This window comes from Gallus gallus, chromosome 6, assembly GCF_016699485.2.
Source record: "Gallus gallus isolate bGalGal1 chromosome 6, bGalGal1.mat.broiler.GRCg7b, whole genome shotgun sequence".
NCBI lineage: Eukaryota > Metazoa > Chordata > Aves > Galliformes > Phasianidae > Gallus > Gallus gallus.
In genome coordinates this window covers 14,491,472-14,509,317 of record NC_052537.1, presented here as the reverse complement: position 1 = coordinate 14,509,317, position 17,846 = coordinate 14,491,472, and the positions used below count along the sequence as shown (strand labels likewise).

At 37.7% G+C, this 17,846-nt stretch overlaps 1 protein-coding gene across 50 annotated transcripts in view; it reads right to left on the bottom strand.

Moving 5' to 3' along the window:
* KCNMA1 (potassium calcium-activated channel subfamily M alpha 1) overlaps positions 1-17,846 on the bottom strand; it is a 443,671-nt gene that overhangs the window by 76,225 nt on the left and 349,600 nt on the right. The window lies entirely within an intron of this gene.

Here is a 17,846-nt window from a genome sequence, read left to right as displayed (position 1 = left end):
TCCAGTTTAATTCAAGAGCATAAATACTAAGAATGTTTTCCAGGGGTACGAGTTGTTACCATTTCTCTATTACTGTGACTTCAGCAACTGGAGACTCCATTTAAGGCTGTTCAAATTGTGGCTGATCTAAAGTCAGAGAAACGCTTATATTAATTTCAGTGAACTTTGGATCAGGAGTTATTCACATCTCATGCTTCAGGGTGAAAGTCAATGAAATGGGACAGGAAGAAAGTACTTCCCGCATATATACTATTTCACAATTGGCTTGGACACTTTAAAGAAGAAAGGCTTCAAATTTCATGGGCCTGGCATCCTGTACCTTTAGAGAAGTATATGTGAAGAGCAGTACTGTTCGCATGTAAAAACCATTTTCCCTTTCCTCCTAGGAGTGTGCACAGTAAAAAAAGAAGTTGTTTTATTTAATTTCTAATTAAATCCTAACTTTGACTAAGTCATAATTCCACTGAACTCTGAATATTTTTTCTGTTTCCAGTTTTAGTATTCTCTCATACATTTTTCTTGATTTTTAGGTTCTCCATTCTCCACTGTCTTCTCAATTTATGGCACATTCTGCAATTGTTTATGGAAGCCATTACATTGTCATTGGCAAACTGTCAAATTAAAAGCCACCTGAATTAAAAGATAAAAAATAATTTAAAAAAATCCATGCACTTCTTTTGCACTATTTAGTTATCCAAATGACTTTTCCACATACTGCAACCATACATAATACTATTTGGGATAAGAAAGAGAGGCATGTCTATACTGCAGGAGTTGAAACTGAACTTAATCTGTGTTCATGGGGTTCTGTTTTCCAAACAAAAATCAAACCAAAAGCAATTGACTTTCTTTTGAGAGCGCACTTTGGAGGATAAGAAAACTCATCAGTATAAATATTCTCCCTGTTAAATTTAAAATTATTTTAGTCCATTTAGACAAGCTGTTTTGCTGTCTGAACATTGAGGAAGAGGAACAGCAAAATGTTATGGCTGTGTCTGAAATAAGAGCTGTTCAGACCCTTGTGTGCCCTGTCACAACCAGCCAGGAACTCCAATTTTAAAGCTCCAGCTGCTGCATCTAGCAGAAGAAAAGTACAAAAAGATTGGTCAAAGCCACCTTTTAACTTTTTAATAGAATATCTGATGGCCCCATGGCTACAAGCAGAGGACTGGGAATCTACTGACTTCAAATTTAGTTCTACTACTGACCTGTTACACAGCCTATGGTTTCTTGCTTACAGTCGGTGTCCTCTTCAAAGTGTTCTTCACTCATAGCTCTTGCTAAGACTCAAGTGGCTAAATTATGTGAAAACGTTGCTGATAATCACTCGTTTCCACAGATCAGCATAGCTTGAGGTTGCTGTTGCTGTTTAGAAAATACATTTCATAAAAACATACAACATGCATGCATGTGATAAGAGTATATTGCTATTAGTGTTTTGTTTGTTTTGTTGTTTTGTTTTAGTTAGATATGACGGTATATCTCTTTCACATCAAATAACTGTAACATCTTTTTTTTCTTTCCTTATAAAATAAACAAATAAAGAAAACGGCCAAACAAAATGACCACAGTGTCTGGTAAAGGATTTCACTATGAGTGGTGCTTTGACCATTCCCCAACGCATGGCATGTAAAGGCAAAAGGCATGCTCTGGGGGAGCTTCTTAAGAGTAGTATCACGCAACAGTCTGTATTGTTAACATTTTCCACACCCATAGTTCTAAATTCAGTGTATTGTCATCAGCTATACTTTGTCTTAGTACACAGCAACTGCCTCAGAGAGGATTTTGACATCATGGGTGAAGGACACAGAGGCAGAAGCAGCAGCAAGAGAAATAGTAGGGTGTAATTATGTCCTTCTGTCAAACTGTCGGAGGAATTCATCCTGTTGCTACTAAGCAGAGGTTCCTACGTTGTACTGAATAAGCTAAGCCCATTTAGTCACCACTAAATCCAGAAGTTTTAGACCATTATAAAGAAAATCAGAATACCAAAGACGAACCTTGTGTCTATTTACAATTTCCATCAGCTCAACTATATTCAGTGGGAAAATGTAAAACAGATAACATTAACTTAGTGAGAAGAAAAAAAAAAAAAGAAGAAGAAGAAGAAAAAAAAAAAAAAGATCACAGGAGACCCTGCTGATTGGTCTGCTCTTTGGGATTAGAAATCCTGTATTTGCTGCAGAGATAGTATTCCACAGAATGAGTGTAGAAAAAGAATAGTTACATGCTTACTTTACAAATCTGAACAAGGTCTTGTTGCAACTGTTTCCTTCCTGAGAACTTCAGGAAGTGTCGATTTCACTATGCAGATATCTAATTCGAACTATTACTTTGCCATCCAGTTCAAAGTACCAATTTATCTCTACATCTTAAATACACACATTTCCACCGTGATTCCAACATACATATCCCGAAATTTTAAACTGAAATAACTTTTCACTAGCCTGCTCATGACAAGTTCAAAAATACATTTTTGATGTTTTCATCAGCTCACTTTCTGAAAAAAGATACGAGGTCCCTTTGCCCACTTCTCTGTCAGCACAACACTGCTGAGTGAAGGAGAGATTTGCATAAACTTCCTATAAAGATAGGGGCCTGTATTATTAACTTCTAAGATTTCTTGAATTCTTCCTCTGCTTCCTTGTGAGTTGCCTTAGTTCTGAAATACGCAGTTTAAGGAAAATTTGCTTAGGTGTTTTTCATTCCTATTATTCATAATTGGGCTTTTCCTTTGTATTAATAAGAGGTTAATTTGCCACTGGCAAGTTAGATTTTTGTTCCCCTATAAGCATAGCTACCATTGAATTTCTTTTCCCTTCTGGCAGTTGTTTACCCTATACAAAAGGGTGCAGAAGTTCTTTTGACTCTGAACAAGAAGAACTGAAATCTTGACATTTAACTCTGCCTTTCTTATCATCAGCCTTATCTGACTTTCATCCACATCAGTGGAAAAACTTCAATTTATTAAATGTTAACAGGATCACGCTCGGTGATCCCCAAGACTCTTTCAGGTTCAGCTGTAACATTCCTTTGGGATGGAGATCTTCACTGTTACCTGTAAGCTCATAATATCTTTTTCACATGTTTAGCTAAGTATAAAATGCTGCGCATGTTTATGTAGAAGTTGGTTTTATAGGCATATGCTTACACTGTATACACCTATTCAGGAACATCCATATACAATGGATGCAAGCCATATGAAGTGGTATAAATACTTTTTTCTTTACATAATATTATTTCCTAAAAAAAAAAAAAAAAAAAAAAAAAAAAAAAAGGCATAAAGTAAGAAGTCACTGGGGTTCCTTTACTGCTTATTTCTAAGCTCACAGCACCATCTGCTGGTTATATTGAGTTTTCTCCGAATATAAGAACAAGTATAGAACAGCATTTCTTAGCAGCTGTTATAAATAGGTATTGTATTAACAGAAGACAGATTTTTAGCACACTGGTTGCAGTTTAACAATACTCCATTAATGGAAGTACGGCTTTCATAAAAGCGGGGAACGTTAATAGCTGACAAACCAATTTTCATATGCAAAGTACTGTAAGTCACAGGGTAAACATCCAAATTAATCAAATAGATTCAACCTACTGTATTAAAAGCCTATTTTTGTATATGATGTTTTTATTACTTACTTATTAAAGTTTAATACTGTCCATGACACTAAGAAACCAAATTTTTTTTTCTAAATGCTCCCTATTTTAGGAAATGTTTAGGAATTACTTTACTTCAGTGTCGTAAAGCTCTGCTTGTCTCTGAACAAATGTATCTAAAAAATTCCATTATCGTATGGTAAATATATCAATATAATAATACACAAGATACATCTACCTAATATTAAATCTATAAAATAGAAGAAAAAAAAAAAAGAAGAAGCAAGATCTGAAATAGACGTGGAATATATGTAGGTTGCTCCAAAAGTAATGCCTCTCACTCCCATAAAAACTGCAATAGATGAAAAGAGCACAATAAAACTAGTTGATAGAGCAAATTATCAGCTACAAAACACTATTTTTGAACATAGTTACCATCATTAGTTATGCATTTTTGCCAGCACTGAACAAGAGCCTGCATGCTGCGCTTGTAAAAATCTACACCAGTGAAGGTGACCACTGTTTCACAGCTGCTATGGAAAATGTTGCTCATCATTACCAAGAAAATGCTGCCCATTCACTCCATCTTTCATCAGCCTGAACAGATGGAACTCAGAAGGCACCAAATCTGGACTATACAGTGGGTGTGACTGGATAGTCCAGCTAAGATTAGCAATGAGCTCCATGGCCTTCAAACTGAGATGAGTCCTGGCATTATCGAGAAAGATAATCCTGGCAAGATAGTCCTGGCAAGAGAAAGGTTGCCTTCTTCTCTGGCTTGACTCTGGAAGTTAGAGCCTTCAGTTTAGTCAGTGTTTCAATACAGTGGTCAGAGCTGATGGCTTGTTTGGGTTCCTAGAACAGTAGAAGGGTCACAGAATTGCTGAACCATAGAATCATAGGATGGCTTGGGTTGCAATTCCCCAGCCACAGGCAAGGTTGCCAACTGATAGATCAAGTACTACAACAGGTTCCCCTGGGCCCCATCCAATCTGGCCTTGAATACCTCCATGATAGGGGGAACCAACAACCTCTCTGGGCAACCTATTCCATCACCCTGCCAGTGAAAAACTTCACCCTGACATCTAATTTAAATTTTCTCTCCTTTAGTTTAAAGCAATCCCCCCTTGTTCTATCAGTATTCACCTGTGTAAAAAGTTGTTTTCCCTCTTGTTTATAATCTCCTTTTACTGCAAGGTTGTCATGGGGTCTCCCTGCAGCCTTCTCTTCTCCAAACTGAATAAGCTCAACTCCTTCATCCGATCTTCATAGGAGAGGTGCTCCAGTCCTCTGATCTTCATGGTCCTCCTCTGAACCCTCTCCAAAAGCTCAACATCTTTCCAGTGCTGGAGGCCCCAGACCTGGACACAATAGGCCCAGATGGGGCCTCATGAGGGCAGAGTAGAGAGGAACGATGACCTCCCTCATCCTGCTGGCCACCCTTCTTCTGATGTAGCCCAGAATACTGTTGGCTTTCTGGGCTGCAAACACACACTTCTGGCTCATGTTATGTTTTTCATCAACCAGGACCCCTAAGTCCTTCTCAGCTGTGCTACTGTCAAGTTCCTCTTCCAGACTGTATACATACATGGAATCACCCCAACACAGGTGCAAAACCTTGCACTTTGTTTTGATGAACCTCATTAGGTTCACATGGACCCACTTTCTGAGTTAATCAAGGTCCACCTGGATAGCATCCCTTCCTTCTGCTGCATTAGCTGCACCACTCAGCTTGATGTCATCAGTAAACTTGCTGAGGGTACACTCAATACTATCATCTGTATCACTGATAAAGATCTTAAAGAGTACCAGTCCCAGGACAGACCCCTGGAGGACACCATTCATCACAAACCTTCAAATGGACATAGAGCCATTGACCACAAACCTCTGGCTCTGACCTTCCAAATAATTCCTTAGCCACCAAAGCATCCACTCTTCAAATCCACATTTCTCCAATTTAGATATAAGGATGTGGTGGGCAACCATGTCAAAGATCTTGAAGAAGTCCAGGTACATAAAATCAGTTGCCTTCCCTTTGTCCATCGATACCATCACTCCATCATAGAAGGCCACTACACGTTGGTCAAGTATGACTTTTCCTTGGTGAAGTCACATAGGCTGTCTTGGATCACCTGCTTAACTCTCATGTGCCTTAACGTGTCTTCTAGGAGGATTTGTTCCATGATCTTCCCAGGCACAGAGGTGAGGCTCACCAGCCTAGTTTCCTGGGTAATCCTTCCCCTCTTTCTTATAAATAGGAGTGAGTGGTGTTTCTCTTTTTCCAGTCACTGAGAACTTCACCAGACAGTCATGACTTTTCAAATGTGATGGCTCAGTAACCACATCAGCCAGCTCTCTTAAGCCCCTGGGATGTATGTCCTCTGGCTCCATAATCTTGTACACATTCAGTCTCATGATGTGGACTCAGACTTGCTCTGCCCTTACAGTGGAGGAGGGGGGGGGGGGGGGGGGGGGGGGGGGCTTACTCCCCCAGTTCCCACCAAGAGGTTCAGGAATGTTAGATTCAGGGCTGTAAAAAATATGAGAATCCTGTCTGACAGTAAAGACTGAGGCGAAGAATTCATTGAGTACCTCAGTACTTCTCCATACCTGTTGCACCAGTTCTCCTTTCTCATTTATCAGAGGAGGTACAATCTCTTTGGCCTGTCTCTTCTGACCTATGTACCTTTAGAACTCCTTGTCGTTTTTAACATCTCTCTCCAAGCTCCATTCTATCTGTGCCTTGGCTTTCCTAATCCTATGTCTTCATGTCTCGACATCATCCCTATACTCTTCTCAGGTGATACGTTCTTGTTTGCACTCCTTGTACATGCCCTTTTCTTCCCTCAGTTTGACCAGCAGGTCCTTGTCAAGCCGTGTTGGTTACCTGCCTCTTCTGCCTGCTTTCTTATTCTGAAGAACAGAGAGCTCTTGCACTCTCAGAAAGTCATCCTGAAAGAATAGTCAGTTTTGCTCCACCCTTCTCAGGAGATCTCGTCCAACAGTTCCTTAAACAGCCTCAAGTTCACTCTCCTCATGATCAGGCTCCTGACTCCACTCTACACCAGGCCCACATTACTCAAGATCACAGGGGTTATTGCAGCGCAGGTTGCCTCTGATACTAATATCTTTAACAATCTCCTCTGCATTGGTGAGGACCAGGTCCAGCAGTGCTTCACCTCTGGTCAATCTGTCCAATATTCCAGTGTTGTCACCAACGCTTTCAGCATATTGAAGCTGATGTTCAGCTCTGTATATAGTTCCCTGGTCATAATCTGTTGATTTGTGTGGATGAGATGATTGAGATGCTTCATTTCATGGTATGACAGATGGGCATGGCCATCCGGAACACGCCTTGTCTTTCATGGTGTTGTCACCACTGCTGAAATGCACCACCTACTGTCTCACTGTGCTCCCAACCACTGTTTGGTCTCCGGAAATGTTCAGCAAGTTTGATGAATTTCAATGAGTGCCATTTGTTCCTCATGGAGAAATTCAGTGATATACAATTGATTCATCATCCCTTCCATGTTGGACATCAATTTGTCAGACTGTCCCTCTGTTGCTTTCTGTCACATGGCAACAAAATGTAATGGAATACTGGCAGAAAGGCTCAACCTCTACTGCTATATCAGCACAAAGATGATCAGAGGTCTAGAGCACCTTTCCTATGAGGACAGGCTGAGAGCTGGGATTCTTCAGCCTGGAAAACAGAAGGCTTCAAGGAGACCTTATAAGTGGCCTTCCAGTACCTGAAGGGAACCTACAGGAAAGTTGGGGAGAATTTTTTATAGGAGCAGGTAGTTACAGGACAAGTGGAAATTGTTTTAAATTGGAGGGGGGTAAATTTAGACTAGATATTAGGAAGAAATTCTTTACTGTGATGGTGATGAGACACTGGAACAGGTTGCCCAGAGAGGCTGTGAATGCCCTCTCCCTGAAAGTGTTCAAGGCCAGGCTGGATGGGGCTTTGAGCAAGCTGTTCTAGAGGGAGGTATCCCTGCCTATAGCAGGGGGGTTGGAACAAGATGATCTTCAATGTCCCATCCAACCCAAGCCATTCTAAGATACTTTTGGAACAGTCTCAGTGGTTCCGAATTAGAGAAGTTCAGCATGCCATTTTAAGGCAAACAGTGGAAAAACAAAGAGGAGGAAATATATATATATATATATATTTAAAGGATATGTGATGTCTACCTCAGACTGTATCTTCAAATGTACCTGCAAAATAATATTCACATCTCTGTGAATCCAATGGTGAGAACTAATTACAATGTTGCTTACAACAGCAATTTGATCTGTACTGAAAAGGATAAGTGTATTTGGGAAGGTTCACATTTTTAAATAAAATCTAAGTAGAATCAAAATACCACTATACAGAGTAAATAAACAAACAGAGAGAACTATAACTTCCCTCTAATTACATTCCCAATACTTAAAAAACTAAACTGAAAACACTGAAATACACATTGAAGTTTGAGTCAAGCTATTTAGAATTACTGTAAGAGCGAAATACATGCTATCTCACGTGCACTTCATGTAAGAATATCTACAAAGGTAAAAAAAAAGTATAAAAACTAACAACTTATAAAGGAAGCAAGCAATACTGAAAATTCCAGCAAAGTAAATTGATAACAGCTATTCCCATGATGAGGAACAGCTTTAGAAAGGAAGCTGAATTGAAGTTAAACACATTGTGCTACAAACCATGATGCAAATATGGACATTAAGGGAGGAACTGAAGGTAGCCTAGCAGCAGCATCCTCATTGCTAATGCATAAAATATCATGAGGAAGAACTGAGAAAACAAAACAGAAATCCAACACAATAACACCAACCCTAAAAAGTAAATTCTTTTCAGGAAATCACTGCTATTATTGCTGTTTAATTATCACACTCATTCCACAATAAAGCCTACAGTCAACTGGAGAAGGATGAACTCTTTTTAATAAACAGAGAATTGATATATGGGCTATCGTAAGATTTATGGGTCAGTTACTACCCTGGAAGGAACTATATCTACCAAAAATACTACAGGATGTCGATGTATTTGGAAATAGTGCTGCTGCCAGATGTTTTGAGAGTCAGATACTAAAAGTATCCAGAAATGCAGTGCTCAGGGGACACTGACAGCTGTCAAGAAAGTCATCTTCCCAAAGCAAATTGCTTGGAGCTCTACCTCTGAGGATTTTATTTTGTCCTGCATGAGGAGAAAGAGGAGGGCAGACAAAAGACTCATTTGCTAAAGGCAAATTAAAAACAAATGCCTATTTTGACAGATTTTTTCTTTTCCTCACAGGCATAGCCCAACTATACTGCTGAGGAAATCGGTGGGACCTGAGGGACAACTTCAGGATGTTTCTTGAGGAGTATGCAGAGTTTGAGTATCAAGGCTGAATATATCAGCCCAAAGATACAATTCTTGCATTCCCTCAAGCTACAAATTGAGATGCAAAACAGCAGATTTTCTATCTATTTAGAAGGAGAAATCTCAGGAAAACTGTGGATGAATGAGCTGCAGCATTTAAATCAATTCAATCAACCAATTAAAAAAAAAAAAAAAAGCATTAGACCTTGATCAGACACTAGGATTAATAACACTAAAAATCCTGAATAAAAAAATTGAGTATGCATTTTCATTCAAAAAGGAGATAGTATTTTCAGTAATTATTCAGAACTAAAAAGTCCCAAACACCATGCTATAATTAAAAAAAAAAAAAAAAAAAAGTGATAATGATCATGGGGACATCAAATTCAAAAATTAAAATAATTCAATGCTCAAAAAAGGCAACTGTAAGCATAGAGACATACAAGAATAGCAGAATTATACAATAACATCATAGTGCATATATGAAGCACAGGATACTTGGGATGTAAATCAACATGCAGATGGCAAACATGCCTGTGGGTTAATAGACTACCAACTCTTGTAGAACTCTTGTAGAATTTCAGACTGATTTTATATCAGACAAACCTAGACTTATCTGATCAGAGAGCCTTGGTTTGAGTCTTCACTGTCACTGCAAACTGTGGGCTCTTTCACGTGTAACAAAAGGCTTTTGCTGAGTCCTGTAACTCTCCAAAGTGTAAGATGCCTGTAAGTTGGACTCCTTTTATGGAAGGATCGTGTCAAATAGCGAGGATTACATTGCTGATTCCAGTCTCTTACGTTATGATTACCACCACAGAACTTGTGCCGAGTCTGACATCTGTCCCCATTCTCTCATTTTTCCTCCAAAGGCATATATTATGACTGAATGAAGAAATCAGTATGGTACATCCAGTTAGCCATGACAGTGAGAAGCAAAATATATTCAATGAAATATTTGAATATACATGTAGGTTGGTCCAAAATCAATGTCTCCTATATATTTTCATGGAAACTAAATCAGATACAAAGGACACAATAACACTATTTGATAGAGCAAATTCTCAGCTACTAAACACCATTTTTCAACATTACTACCACCATTACCTATGCATTTTTGCCAGAAACGAACAAGAGCCTAAAAGCTGCACTTAAAAAAATCCTCACCAGTGGAGGTGACCCACTATTGCTGTCACCACTGCTGCAATGCACCACCCACCACCTCACTGTGCTCACACCCACTGCTCAGTCTCCAGAAATGTTCAGCAAGCATCGATGAGAGCCAATGGGTGCCATTTTTTTCTGAATGGAGGAATTCAGTTCCACTCCTCTGTTTCATCCTCCCTTCCATGTCAGACTTCGTCAGACTGCCCCTCCACTGCCATCTGTCACACAATGGCAAAATTTAACGGAATATTGGTGGGAAGGTTCAACTTCTACTGCCATACAACCAACATCCATCTCTGATGTTGTGGGCCAACATAATAAAACAGTAGGAATTACTTTTGGAGTAGCCCTCGTATTCTAGAAAAGAAGACAGCTACTAAAAGAAAACAGCAACACAAATTTCTACAATGCCAGATGACATATCTGCTCATCCATTCAGCCAAAAGTTTGTTCAAGAACTTCCATTTCTTGTTGCCATTCTTTCTCTGCAGTAAAGCCATTGTAATGTAAAACCTCACTGTAGCTCTGTGAAGCAATGTATACCACTTGTATTAGAGAGTAACAATAATGTTAGGAATATGGGAATGGAGATAGCAGAACACTCTATGCAAATATTATGTTTGAACAAAGAAATGTCATGACAATCCTCTAAGATTTCATTTCATAATAGGTTTTTTTGTTTGTTTGTTTGTTTTTAATGGGACTTGGTGATCTTAGAGGTCTTTTCCAACATAAATGATTCTATGACTCTATGATTTCATTCAGCGATTCCTAACAGTAAATAAGATCTTCGTTCAAAGTAAAGTTTAGAAACTGATGAAAACTGGAGATGAATTTTTTTTCCCCAGAGATCTGAAAAGAGATTTGTCCCTGCTGCTGCAAATAAATGAAACCTATTAATGCCCTCTTAGTTAGTATCCCTTTTCAAAAGCTAAATTAGACAGCAGCAAGGCAGTTCTGATAATTTCCACATTTCTTCCTTTCTGTTATGTGCCTCATTTCACTTTCCTCTCCTCCTCACCATGCATCTATGACCTCCTTCAGAAAAAATCAGAAGACATAAAAAATAGCCTCCATAAATGAATCACTGTCAAAAGAACACCTGTGATTATATTCAGTACTTCAAAACATAATGATCTCAAAGCACTATGTAGCATACAAAACATAACACAATATATGGAAAAGGAACAATAGTCATGCAGTAAGTCAGTAGCTCAGTCAAGACTGGAATCTCTACCTTGTACCATTTTTGTTTCATTTTTTGCCTAGGTAGAATTTCTAGTCAGACTGAAATGTCCACAGAAATGTTTAACCAGATGACACTGACCACATCTTACACTCTAATAACACTTTTTCCATCCTTCCTATTCAGAATTATTGCGCTGTACTAACAAGATATGACCTGGTATCAGTGAAGCATGTATGTGTGAGGTAGCACAGAGAATGTTTCCTAGTCATTGGTAAAAAGTAAATCACAGCAAAACAGCATTCAGTAATATATATAAAATATCACAGTGAAAGTTATATCAGTGTGCTATAAAAAGGTAATGCTAGCAGAAGCTGATAAATAGTCTCAAACAGTAGAAATACAACTGAACTTTAATCTAAAGTATGTTATCAATGTATTTAAGAAGTTAGTTATATACTAAACAAAATCCATGATTCTTTTGTAAAAAATTAATTAAAACCCTTCTATTCAATCTCCTTCTCTCTACTATAGCCTCTATCAAACCAATCATATAGCATGGGGGCTTGGTTTTAGGGTACGTAAAGAGCCACACAAGTTATGTGACAACAATCTCCTTCTGTGCTATGTGCAACCTCCTTCTGTGCTATGTTTTTACATAGTATATACGATTATTTGGAAAGGTTCTTGGAGCTCAGTAGAAAATATGTTGAAATGGAAAAAATTGTCTTGCAAGTTGCTTCTGGCTTTCAGGCTGAAAGCTGGACCACTTACATTTCAATAAGTAGTTCCTTCTGTACATTGTAATAAATATAGATAAAATAACTTCAGAACACATGAAATGTAGAAGACCTAGGCAAGAGGACTCTTCTTCTATGAATGTAACTGACAATATTCCAAGTCAGGAAACATCTTTTTTCTCTAAATTATAAAAGAAACCAACCAATAAAGGCATCAATTAAAATAATGGCAATAATAATAATATGGTATGAGAAGTACTGGCTTTACAGATCAACTGTTCATTTTAATTTGGAAGCAATTTGAAAAGAACACAAATTATGCATTAAAATGTATAGGTGATTAGCATGAACTGATAACTCTCTGCTGTTATTGTTTCAATATTAATTTGAGACCTTGACCAATAACATCAACATAAATTAGCTCAGAATCAAAATGGCAATCAATTTTGGGGACCTCTCCTGAAATATGGTACTAACATCTTCCCAGCATCAATGAGCTTCTCAATCCTGCAGCTGTTTCTAAAAGCTTCCTCCCAAAGGCACATTTAAAACTAAATTAAATGCAACTTTGACTTAATTAACGTTTTAAATGATAATGAATACAATGTAGATTCATAGAAGGCATTTACATTGTGTTATAAAACTGATAAAATTTTAATAACTCTTTGTTAATAAGTTATGTCTCTCCAGACCCATAAAGCCTAAGGCAGTTGGTGCTGTAGTCTAGGGCCTAATCTAGGTTCCTAATGCAGGTGGAATAAAGGAGGCAAGAGTCTGACTTGACACTTGACATTTGCTCCAAGCCTGTTCTGGATCAAGCCACTGCTTGTTCATAAGTACTTTATTTCATATAGTAAAGGTCAGAATTTGGGCTCAAGGCAGGGCTATGACAGAAATGCTCAAGCTGAATCTGAGCCAGCTCTGGCATCTGTCGCTTGAAATAGCTCAGAAACAGTAGAGATGGAGAGCTAACCGGCTAGCATCTGTCCCACACCAAGGAGGTAACAGGAAGAATCTACTGCCTGGTGGTAAGAAACTGTCGTGGTGAGTTTCATGACAACCAGCCACATTCAGGAACTAAAAATGCAAACATAATTTCCATGTCACCTTGCATAAGACCCTCTGCTTAATTCACTCCACAGGATGCTGACAGCACTTTTTCTATCTTGTCCCCATCAAAGGAAGCCACTCACTAGTCCCTTCTCCGTGACCCTGCTAGAATCACTACTCAGTGTAAAGACATAAAGAAACCAAATCTAGACTTTTTGATTTCTTCCTTCCCCACCTTTCCAATGCTTCAAAGATATGCTGCTAAACTTAGCATGCCCCCCCATCCTTCATCCTCTCCATCACAAGGTGATGCAAGACTGCATCTCATTGTCACAGACATCACAAATTGGGCAGAACAACCCCCTGTAAACATAGTGGCATATACTGCATCAGAAATACTCAATCTGAAAAGATGTGCTCCATTATTTATATTTTGTGGTCATAGGTAACAAGTCCGACTTTTACCATTCTACTGCCTGACAAGGAACAGCTTGGTCTGGGGGGTTGTTGTTTGTTGTGTTTGTTGTTTGTTTTTTTTTCCTACTCTTGCATTTCTACAACTATGTTTACACCTATACACTCATATTATTTCCCGAAGAAGGTTAAATAATTTAGCAGCACTCGGGTTCTATTAAAATATACAACAATAAAAGGGATTTATTTTTCTCTCTTAGAACCAAACTATATACTTGAAGCCATCCATTGTAGAACACATCACTTCATGCTACTCTTCCGACTTCTGTACTTAATGTTTCCTATTCATTGTTTGAAAAGGAAATACAATGGTTTCTGTGCATTCACACACATAAAACAATACACAAGGCTTCTGATTTGCCATTATCACAGGTTATAGAACTAGCTACAAATAGGATCAAATTCTCACATGCACAAGTATTTGACTTCAGTGGCTACAACATAAGCATCCCAGTGTAATCTCCAGTTTTGGTATTTTCTTTTACAATCATTCCACTGTCTAGTTTTACATGCTTCAAAACCCTGTTAGCTAGTTTTGTTAACAGCAGCTTTCTTGAAAGTAGTTCATACTGAGAAGAACATAATGAAGAAGAAAAAAGATGAGATGTTTTTCTCCATTATACAGTAGCAATTCAGACTAAATTAATATGATACACTGTGGTATGTCTGACTTTTCTCCTGCAGTGTACTTCTATCTAAACTAAGTTACATGAAATATTTTTTTCTATGTAAAGGTGAACACTCTCTAAGATACACACACACATTCATTTTATTTTTAAATTATTTTTTGTACTTTCAAATGACACACATGTAGTCTTGTAGAGGTATTTAGCAGTAATGTTATGGCCATGTAAACTGACAGGGACAAAATCCAGAATCCAAGTAAATTTACTGACTTCTATAGGAACTGAAGTAAAAATCAGTGAGAAAAAAAGGAGAGAACAGAAAAAGGAAAAAAAAAAAAAAAAAAAAAAGGAGGAAAAGGAAAAAAAATTGGAGTTAGGTTCATGTAAATCTATCTATTGGCCACAACATCGTTTGCAGGCTTACTAGGAGTTTATTGGACAGTTATAAAAGGCACTTCATGACTTAGTTTGTTGTTGTGAATTTGAATTTATTTGGTACTATGTCTTGTTCTAATTGTCCATTTTCATCAGTCTCATTAAATAAAAACCTAGTGGATACATAAATAATGCCATCATTCTCCAGTATAAAGAGGTGGTTATTCCACAAAAGTAAGCTGACTATAATTACTTTTCTAACTGTTAGAATGCTACCCCTGACGGGCAACATTTCTGTGTCCTTTCCCAGAAGACCTGATCAGTTACTTATTCCTTCAATTTCTTAATCCTTAAGTCACTGAAGAAATCTTATTGGCTTTTTTGCACAAGAGGAGACAAGTGTGACTACAGGGGATTCAGTGCTTGCACCAAAGAAAGCCTCCATCCTTCCTGTGGCCACAATGGAATTCTCACAACTTGGAAATGGTGCTGGAGAGCAGTGGTAGAACTCTACTATTTCATTCTAAGAGTGTTATAGATAAAATGTAAAAGCATTCACATTTATAATTGATTTAGGAATCTCAAAATCTCTAGCCACTATAGGATGGTATACATATCCAGTAAACAGGACAGCACTGTAGCTTATTGTGAAAAGAAAATTCTAGTGCTGAAAGCTGGCTTTTCATAGGACACATACAGGACGCTTCCTGCATCTTAGCTCATCCAACAATTCCTTGTTGTCTTGGCTATCTCAACAGGTAGCCAAGTGGTAGGTTAGTCTTACTAAGTTGAAAGCATATAGTAAAGTTCCTGCATTCTAGGAGGAGGAAAGACTCTTTTCAGCCAGTAATTTAGGAGTCCAGGATTTCATAGTCAACTCACTTAGAAAAGTCAAAGTATAGTTATACAGCTGACATATTTTAGACATATTGACCAATGTCTGTGTTTGTCATGCTAATGATTTATTCCACTGACTAAGTCATCAAATCTCTGGCTAAGTGACACGGCACTTCAACTCTGGTTATGAAATTTGCTCCTTTAAGTTGTAAGGGCACACATACAGGGTCTGCATTGTCCTACATAGCACAAGACAGTGAAGCAGCTATTCTTTGGCTTGGCTTGCTAGCTACTTTGACAGACATAGCTTCATTGTGATATGTCAGCCTTGGCTTAACACTTAAGATACTCAAAAATATTCCCCCAATCTTACAAAAAATAATTTTAAGACTTTTGAGAAAGACTCAGCAGCTAACTTGTCTGTCCTGTATAAACCACTTGATAGCACTAGAATTGCAGATAGACTAGACATTTCTAAACTGGGCTTGGCTTAGAGGTATATATACACTTTGGCAACTCTCAAAAGTTGAGCTTTCTCCTTGATATCCAAAGTTTGTCTTAGTACAGTCTTTCTTCCAGGTAAGATAGATGGGAGTTTATGCTGATCCCTGAATTAAAAATGTAGTGATCAGTAGCTTTTATTTTTTATTTTTATTTATTTATGTATTTATTTGCTCTAGAGATCTCTAATATTCACACATAATCCTTCTTGGAGATATCAGAACATGCCAAAACATGTTTTCTTACAAACTGAATTAGATATGCCTGGGCCTAATTTCAAGAATGTCCTTCTGTCTGTGCTTAGAAATCAAAATTCCTGTGGCAGTGGGCACAACATAAAGACTTTTGGAGCTTGAACTTCTGCCATTCCAGAAAAGCAGCCATATGGTGATGCAGAAACATGGAAATTAAATGTTTCAGGTTAAGATTCTGTCTGTATCAATTAATCATTTGAACGGCACTCAAGATTTGGCACAGAACTAAACAGAAACATCATACTTATTAGTAACATAATTTCACCTCATAGGCCACCCCAGGTTTTCCAGTGGCCAACTGCCTCTACACTCTAATTCATGTGAGTCTGCAGTAGAAAATATGCTTGGACCATTTGCCTGCTGTCTATGCAACAATCTACCAAAATGTGCATGCACAATAAATAAATAAATAAAATATTAACAATAATAATAAAAAAATAAATATATTTACTTAGATTTTCCTGTGTTGTTGATTTTGCTTTTGTTTGTTTGCTTTTCCAAACAGCTGTTTGGAAACTCAAAAGCTATTTTAATGCAATTATATTTAGTGAAAATAGGATTTTCAATCACTGCAAATACAATTTAATGTTATAAAAGAGAAACTCATTCACAGTGGATAATATTCTGCAAGTGTTACTTTCTCTACATAGTAAACAATTAACACTAAATCCCATGTGCATCATCAGATATGTAAATTGATATTTTCTACTTGACATCAGGTTATTAGAAAATTAATTCTTGCAAAAACTACAGGTTTTTTTTTCAAGAAGTTTCATACAATGTTCCATGATCTCATTTAACTTAAAAAGAAATGTCTGCTTTTATAACCAAAAGAAAATAAGAAAAAAAAGAAAAGAAGGGAAAAAAAATGCATTAAGTGATTGTAGAAGCAAACCAACTCAACTGGGGCACCACGACCAAAGCAAGCCCTGTAATAGTATAATGACCTTTAATGAGTGTCTGGGGAAACAATACAGTCCCGGCATAAAAGACAAAGGGCAAAACCCATCATGGCTCCACTGACACTAATTTAAAATGATTTTCAGAACAACTAAAGAATGTAAGAGAGGTAATCTGATCCACCAATCTGACCTCACTTTGATTCTGGGGCCATGCTGCTGCCATTTCTAATTGTCAAACACTCTACATTTCACATCTGCTCATATTTAATGAAAAGCTGACTCTCACCACCATTCTTTGAGTTAACTAGCTCTGTCAAGATGGGCATCATACAACCCCAGTGCACTGCAAAGAAAATACAGTGATTTCTGTTGAAGCCATGCCAGTGAAATTTTGCATGTGTATATATACCTTTTAATTGGAAAAGAAAGGCTTCTGCTGGCTTATAAAGAGCATGAATTGGTATTGATTTTTGTACTTATTATTAACAGTCAACGGTGACTAGTTTCAAAAGGGGGAGAGTGAATTCTCTTCTGATTTGACGGAGTGATGAAGGGGGGGAAAGGTCCTTGAAAGATAGGATGGTAAAAATCCTCAAAAGTTGTCAATACCATCTATCCTTCAAAATATTACATAGATCTAACATGTTTCCCAACAGCAGTGTTTTTAGTGGCAATAATACCATGCAATGGAGGTTTTTGTCCCACCTAGCAACACAATCAAAAATGTTTACTTTTACTGCTTTAAGTGAATTCCAAAGTCTTAAGTGAA